Source organism: Capsicum annuum, chromosome 6 (genome assembly GCF_002878395.1).
Source record: "Capsicum annuum cultivar UCD-10X-F1 chromosome 6, UCD10Xv1.1, whole genome shotgun sequence".
Lineage (NCBI taxonomy): Eukaryota > Viridiplantae > Streptophyta > Magnoliopsida > Solanales > Solanaceae > Capsicum > Capsicum annuum.
Window position 1 is genome coordinate 223,218,181 of NC_061116.1, and position 8,696 is coordinate 223,226,876.

General features: G+C 29.0%; 1 long non-coding RNA gene across 3 annotated transcripts; it reads right to left on the bottom strand.

The window, feature by feature from the left end:
* Positions 1 to 39: 39 nt before the first annotated feature.
* LOC124899384 lies at positions 40 to 3,586 on the bottom strand. Of its 3 annotated transcripts, none has more exons than XR_007056834.1 (5): positions 3,331 to 3,586; positions 2,879 to 2,956; positions 1,900 to 1,972; positions 1,307 to 1,454; positions 40 to 468 (listed from the first exon to the last, which is right to left on the bottom strand). It is a non-coding gene; the product is annotated as an uncharacterized LOC124899384 (long non-coding RNA). The 3 variants fall into 3 exon arrangements; XR_007056835.1 differs by having other exon boundaries at positions 1,307 to 1,363; positions 3,331 to 3,584; XR_007056833.1 differs by lacking the exon at positions 1,900 to 1,972 and having other exon boundaries at positions 1,307 to 1,363; positions 3,331 to 3,582.
* Between the last annotated feature and the right edge of the window lie 5,110 nt (positions 3,587 to 8,696).

Below are 8,696 nucleotides of genomic sequence, written 5' to 3' on the forward strand. Positions count from 1 at the left end.
AAGAATTTTCATTACAAAATCAGTACTTATTATATTTGACATTAAAACAAAATATATCTTTACAAATTCAAATCTCAGTAACTGTCACACACAAACAGAACCAAATCACTACAAGTTCCCTCAATACTCCCACTACTTAAAAAACTGTGTTTCATTTACAACTCTTCTAAATATATCTTAACTTTCTGTACATTGATTTATACTTCTTCCAAAAAAAAATTAACAGGTGTCTTATAAAGGTTGAACCTGATGATAACTCATATTTTTGCACAAAATGTAATGCAGAAACAAAAGTTGTTCACAAGTTATTACAATCCTATATTAATTTATTTCTCTAACAAAATATAATATTTTAACGAGATAAAAGAGTGTATTTCAGGTATAGGCTCCAAGTTCGTGTGATGGATGGAACTGGTCTTATAACTTTACTGCTTGGGAATTGCGAGGCTGTGCAACTTATAGAAAAGTCTGCAAAAGAATTAAAGGGAGGGTTAGTTTCCGGTGATGAATGTCCATATCCAAGTGAGTTGGATGATATTATTGAGAGAAAACTCATGATATTATTATTGTTTGGATTTATCTTAACACAACTTTACACTACATTCTTTTACAGAATCCCATTAAGAACAATCTTTCAGGATGTGGATCATTCCTAACAGAAATCAGAGTTGATATAACAGAAAAACAAACTTCCATAAGAAGCAAATCTGTAGGAAATTTTCAATGAAGGAATATGATGATGAATGTAATGACAAACAAGTCGCAACAAGGTTCGCAAAGTGATTAAGAAGGAAAAAAATATGATGTGGGAACTACATGGTCAACTATATTCACTTTTCTGCAAATTTTACTTTCCGTTTATTTATATCATAGTATAACCTAACTTTCATGTACTGTTTACAATCAATTATGAACAAGTATTAAATTAGATGTTTGTACAATGTAATGAAAAGTATGTGATGTTGTTTCATATTTCTCTATCCACTTAAGGAGTCAATTACACCAACGGATGGTGTTTAACGGCATAATGAAGGTCCGGTCTGGAACAAAACCATTGTCAGGTTGTTTGATGCTTCTACAGTGGTCCAAAATAATCTACTTCACATTATTTTCTTCCACAAAGAAGCACATAGACACAAAAGGTTATAAACATCCATTTCGATAATCATTTAAAAGAGTGCGGCATAGTTAGAACTGGTGTTGCTTAAGTATGCATGTGTTATGATCCTATTCTTCATATACATGATAATCCAATTAACATCATATAATATTCTCAAATGACAAATCAGGTAGCAAAGAGAAGCACCTCAGTCTTGGTATAAAGGCGTGACCCTGAATCTTTAACACTTTTACGAGACCATATCTGCATCAATGAAGTAGGTCGTGGACATCAGTCTTGAATGAGATATGAATACGACCAATATAAGTGTAAGGTAAATGTCTCTCCGCTCAACCTGACATTTAGCCGATAATGGTATCAGTTCTTGCTAAATTTGAATGGTTTGCTGTTAATTTCTTAGTTCTCCAAATTCAACTACGAGATTAAACAACATCAGGACACCTTTACAAGTCCCTCCAGTAATAGTGAGTATATTAATGCTGACGTCTAGAACACCATTTGTTCTAATTTATACAATACTCTTTCTGGATTTCAGGAACTCACAAGATGTTCATCATAATAACATCCCTTTACAACCTTCACACCTTTAAGAACTCAAATTCATTATTCAAACTTTAGATGTGAAATGATATTTACTAACTAACCTCTTCGCTTTCATTTTTGGCAAAGATCTGTAACAATTTCATCCTAACTCATCACTATAAATATTAAAAACGTTACATATGTTTTACTTAAAAATGTTTCAGCATCAATCTCACAATAACATTTTACTAACTAACCTCTTCACTTTTATTTTTGGGCAAAGATCTGTATTTGGCTTAGATCACCGAGCTTACCTAAGAGTTCGCGTGCCTGAACTTAAGAAAAATATACCAATTAGGTCGATTTGGTATAAATGAAAAACACAATGACTCAATACAACACTAACCATAGAAATGCAGCACACTATGAAAGCCATCAATGTGAGATAATGAATCAAGAAAATAGATAATTAGAAGGAAATAAATAGAAGACAGGAGTTAAAGAATAAAAGAATTTGCAAATCGAATAACCCTCAGAAAAAGAAAATTTGAGAAAGAGTTGGTTAAGTTTATCAACCATGACAGAAACAAGGATAGCTACAAGCATTATGTGAATGATTTTAGATATTTCATGGAAGCTACATACTTTGATAACTACAGATAGAGGTGAAAAGAAAAGGCCAATGATGCATCTAATTCTATCTTCCTCAAGGTTGAACTTTAAAAACATACTCAACAAGTTATATGGTATTTGTTAACTGATGAAAGGTGATAGGTATCCCATGAAATTAGTAGACGTGTGCGCAAGTTGGTTCGAACACCATAGTTATAAAAAAAAAAAAAAAAGACAGTTCAAATGACAAGTGGAGGTTTAGTAATTGAAACAAGAAAATACTACTAATATTTTGAGTACTACTACGTTAACTTTTAATTGGAACAAGAAACTACTACTATTTGTGTAGAATTTTCATGTAAACTAATGATTCTTAAGAATTGCAAAGCTGATAATGTTTTGTAATGTAAGATAGGTAGCTCTACAACTACTAGATGGTCAATATCAGCAAATCTCAAAATTTATGAGCCACTAAATCATTCTTTATATTTATCATTGAATTAAATATTCACTGGACAAAATGAAAAATAGGGGTTCCGTCTATCTATGAACATATAAAACAACATAAATAACATTCACTGTAGCTCTAAGTTGAAAATACAAGAGAAAGGGAAAAAGACTCACTTCTCAAAATTACGTCGGTACAACTTCAGCAGCGTTAGGTGACATCTTCTATTCTAATTTCTTTCCATTTCTGAATTTCTGCAGATAAAAGCATGTAAACCAATTAATATCAGATAATAGGCATTAAAACTTAAAAGGGGTAACAAATTTTTTCATTATATTATGGGTTAAATGGTAGATTTATATTAATGAAGGCAAAGACATGAAGAAGGTCCATAAGATACATGTAAAAGAAGCGACTAAAGAACTAAAGAAATCAAAACTAAAAGGAAGTCTAAAGAGCTCAAGAATGGTACGAGACAATCATCTCAATCTGCCTGCCTTCCTTGAACCAAAGGCAGGAAAGCTTAAGGAACTATTGGCCAAAAGTGAAACCAAGAAATTGGTCCTTACACTACATCCCTTTGGGTCCATTAGTAAATCCAGAACAGTATTTACTAGAATCAGCTTACCATTTGATATTCAAGAGCTCTAGGTCCTGTCTGCTTCAAGAAGTGTAGGATATTCTATCATATTGCAAAAAGATATCAGGTATAGGCATTCTTTCAATTTCTTCTAGAACATGCACGTTCTAAATTTGAAATTGAAAAAATTGAACGGAGAAAACTAGTTAGGAAACTTTGGAAAGAAGATGAGAAGTGAAGGTTCTAGAGTGAAAATGTAAGTAGTATTGTAGTTTCCTATTTCTAGATTTGTACTTATTGGACCAATCTTTTCTCCAATCAAATTTTTGGCCGCCATCCATTTATATATATATATATATATATATATATACATTTTCAACTTTTAATTAAATAGTCTCTGTAAGTTGTACTTTCTCTTTTTTAAAATCCATAATTTAAAAAATATTACCAGAATTTTAACAATTTATAGTTTAATAAGAGTATAATATATTTATTTGTGACTATAAATCATTTCATTAGGGATCAAATTAATATTAAAATTATTATTATTAAATATATTTTTCTGTTTTCAAAATATTTTAAAAAATTAAAATAATACAAGATAAATACAACGTTATAAGCAAATTTTAAAAATATGAAAAAGGTAATATACTTGACAAATTATTTTAAAATATATAATTTGTGTTCAAATTTATTTAGAATAACGCTTATTAAATGTTTGAGTGTTTGAATCTTTAAAAAAAAATAAAAAAACTATTACAATAACAGGTAAATGGGACTAAAAATTATTTAGTAATAATAAATATTTTATATCATATGATATTTTATAATATAATTAGCACTTATTCAATTTAATATGCTTTTAAAATCTTAAATTATAATCGACATCTTAAATTATTATAGACAAATTTTAAGATCATCCGCGCGTCGCGCGGGTATGTTAACTAGTATACCTTAAATCCCTCCCTTTCTCCCCCTCATTCTCACCTCTCTCCTCCTTTTCTCTCCCATCTCTCTCCCCTTCCTCCATTCCCATCCCTCTATCTCTTCCCGCCCCCCTCCCCCCTCTTTCTCATTTTTTTATTTTTTATAATTTCAAGAATCATATATTTGTATATACAGTGCGCAAAATGTATATGTACACACTCAATATACATTCTACAAATGTATATATACAGATATATAGTAATTTAATATACACTATGATAATATACAAACATTCAGATATACAATTGAAAAAAAAAATAGATGTACCTATACAATTAGGGCTGGGCATATTTAGGTTTAAACTGAAAAAACCAAAAAATTGAATCAAAATTTAATTTTGGTTTTTTTTTTTTGTTTTTCGAATTGGTTTCGATTTCAAATTTTAGAAATTTGGTTAAACGGTTTAGTGTTTGGATTTTCAAAAAAAAATTGAATAAACCAAAAAATCAAAATTATATAAATAATATGTTATAATTTTTATATATATATTTTATTATATATGTAAATATACTAAAAATATAATATAATCTGATATAACATATAAATATATAAATTATAATCATTTAGTATCCCTAAATCCTAATATACTGCTTAACTTTAGCCCCTAATATTAACGTGAAGGCTGCAACGACGCTCAATTATCCTCAGTTCATCAGTTCATTTGAAATTTCAACATCGCCAATGACAGTCGACAGTCGTTTGCTCAGTTCGTCACTGTCACCGGCAGTCGTTGCCGAGTTCGACCACTGCCGTCACGCCAACGAAGATGACTCAACGAGGTCAATATTTATAGTTATTTCATACACGTTGAATTAATTATATTTGGGAATGAAAAATAGGTTTGAAAAAAAGATTATTTTTCTAGAAAAATCACCAATTTTAAATGCTCACTACTTTAATCGTTAAAATTGAAATAAAAATCCAAAATAACCAAATCGAATTTGTAAAAATCAAACCAAACTGAAATAATTTTGGTTTGGTTATGGTTGTCATTTTCGTCAATTCAAAAATCGAAAAACCGAACCGATATTCAACAATCAAATCGAACAGACCGAATGCCCACCCCTATATACAATTAACAGCTTATGCATATATTACTTATATAATTTACATATACAATTGACATATATGACACATACATATACGACTTATACAATTATATTATATATACAATTAATATACAACTTATACATATATGCATATATAATTGACACATAATATACAATTGATAACAATTTAGTTGAATTAAGAAAATATTTTATGAAAAAATATAGCGAATGTGTAGGAAAAAACACAAAATATCATAAAATTTGGAAGAAGAAATAGAAAGAAAAATATTCTTTGATATATGTTGGAATAAACTTTGAGATTTGTTGCATTAGAAGAACACATACTGCCGCTAAAACGTCCAATAAAAGAATGACCTATTGCTAAACACTCCAATCAGCCAAGAGATAAAAGAAAAAAATTAATTACGAGAGAAAAAGTCTTACTTGCCTTTGATATATACATTAACCATACCATATACTTATTAAAAAATAGTAACTATGAATTGTAATTTTTTAAAACATAAACCATACCATGTAATTATTAAATTACTAGATAAGAATGTCCGTGCTTTGCACTGACCCAACACATAATTATATATATATATACACACACATAAATATTAAATTAAATAAATACATTTCAATATACAACAATATCACTATCACATACATATCAAAAAATACCAAAATGTATGTTTTATACAAAGAGAAAGGATAGAAACGACACTTCAAATTATACTATTTTCATGAAAATGGCCATGAAATTTAAATTTCACTTTTTAGCCATTTTAATTTACTGGCTTGTTCTATATCATTTTTACACACCTTCTATACAGTTTCTATACATATCTTATACATACAAATATTCTATACAAAAATTATACAGTTTTGATACACAATTTATACAATAACTGTACATTTTTTTTACACATTTTATACAACAATTATACAATTTTCATACACTTTCTATATATTTTTTATATATGTTTTATACATATACATATTAGATAGAAATATACAATTTCTATACATATATCTTATATAGATACATATTCTATTTAGCAATTATATCATTTTTATATAATTTAATTTTTATTTCTAAACAATAAAAAAAAGCAGAATATTTGAAATATTAAAAAATATATAGCAAAAAAAATTAAAATATTTTTAAAAGATCCGAATTTTTCAAGTTGAATATTGTGTATTGTAATGGACTGTATATGAACTACATGGCCAAAATGACCCAAATTAGGAAATAAATATAAAGCGAAAATAGTATATCCGACTGACCACTTGAGCCATTTGTGTTAAAAAGTGCTATAGAGTGTCCTTTTCCCTCATAAATTAACCAAATTGGCCCAATTTACAATACATTACAGGCCAACTCAATATCCCCAGAACATTTCTCTTTCAGCAATTTGGGTTACCGCTTAACATTTTAGCCCAATTTATGATACATTACAACCCAACTCAACATCCCTAGAACATTTCTCCTTCAGCAATTTGTGTTACCACTTAACATTTTGCTTGCTTACTGCAATCTAGGTTATTTCGAAATTGTTCAATTCTTCATATCTCGGTAAGGTTCGTAATTTCTTCACAATTTGCTTGCTTAATTTTCTTGCTTACTGCAATTTGGGCTATTTTGAAATTGCTCAATTCTTCAGATCACTGTAACGTTCCTAATTTCTTCACAATTTGCTTGCTTACTGCAATTTAGGCTTTTTCGCAATTGTTCAATTCTTCAAATCTCGATAAGGTTCCTACTTTCTTCACAATTTGCTTGCTTACTGCAATCTAGGCTAATTCGAAATTGTTCAATTCTTCATATCTCTATAAGGTTCCTAATTTCTTCACAAATTGCTTACTTACTGAAATCTCGGCTATTTCGAAATTGTTCAATTCTTCAGATCTCTAGTCTCTTAGGTTGTTTAATTTGATGATAGGGTTGTTTGTGGAATTGCTAAGATATGGAAACATAGGCCTTGATTTAATTTGATGATAGGGTTGTTTGTGGAATTTCTAAGATATGGCAACATAGGCCTTGAACCACTTGTACAGTTTCCATTTACAGATCCTTTTGCGTTAGGATTGGCTGATAACGTTGACCAAATGAACCAAATTAATTAAAATATGTTCCATAAATTGAGACATGGTAATTTATTCATACTATGACTTTTTCAACCCCTCTAACTCAACTCCCAAACAGTAAAAGTAAAAGGTAACAAGGCATTAATTTTGAAATCTACTAAGTGTGTTATCATATTTTGCATAACAAGTAATTAATTTATAGCAGCTATGAAGTTTGATTCAAGTTAAATATATTAACTATGTGTTTTCAATACATTACCTTAGATGTTATTAAAAAAAAATATTTATTACTATCAAGATTGGGTAATTTATTTCAAAGTTCTAAAATTTTCTACTAGAAAGTGAGTGTATATTTTAATATTTATATTTTCTTTTTAATGAAAAAGAAATATTTTTTGTTTTAACATTTGGATAAAGAAAACTCTAAAAATGAAAAAACATTTGAGTTTGTAATGATCACCCTATATATAGCATAGCTTCGCGCGTACCTCAATTAAATTCACGTGATGTTTGCCACCTGCCACCAGCAACAGGTGGCAAGTAACTATGTTCGTCAATAGTAAGACAAATAGGAAGAAATGAGCTAGTATTTGTGTTTACGTGAATGCAACCTGAGATCTCATGGTGATCAACTCACTTCAGCGAATCATTAGAATACACCCTTGGGTGCTACTTTATATGAATTTTAAGAAAAAAAATTCTTTAAAAAATATATGGTCTAAATCATGTCATAAAAATTACATTAGTGAATTTGGTTGAGGACCTCTAATAACTTGTAAGAGCTTATTCTATAGTTGTTACCATCAAAGATATACAAAGTACTTAAAATCAAATAAAGAAACAACAAATTGTCACTAACCAACTTTAACAACAAAGTGCATGAAAGGAACTAAAATACCATTCACACTAACATTAGGGTATAACATAATTTATACTTTAAAAACTAATTGCATCATATTTTGGTTGTGCCAATTTCGAATTGTAATTTGCTCATCCTGATTTGGGATCTATCGAAAACAACCTCTCATTTCTGAATTGCATAAATTAATCTATCCTCTCCAGACTTTACTTAGTAGAAATATAGTGTGTATGTTGCTTTATTTTGTTGAAGATATTGTTTTTTTCAAAATATTTTATCATGCTATCTTTAGTATTTTCTTCTTCACTTCTGACATTTTTTTTTCCAGACTGCTTCTTATGTTTTTCTTGCATCAAGGGTCTATCGAAAATCAACCTTTCTACCTCTCAAATTATAAGTTCTAAGTAAACACTACGTTCCTCAGACCC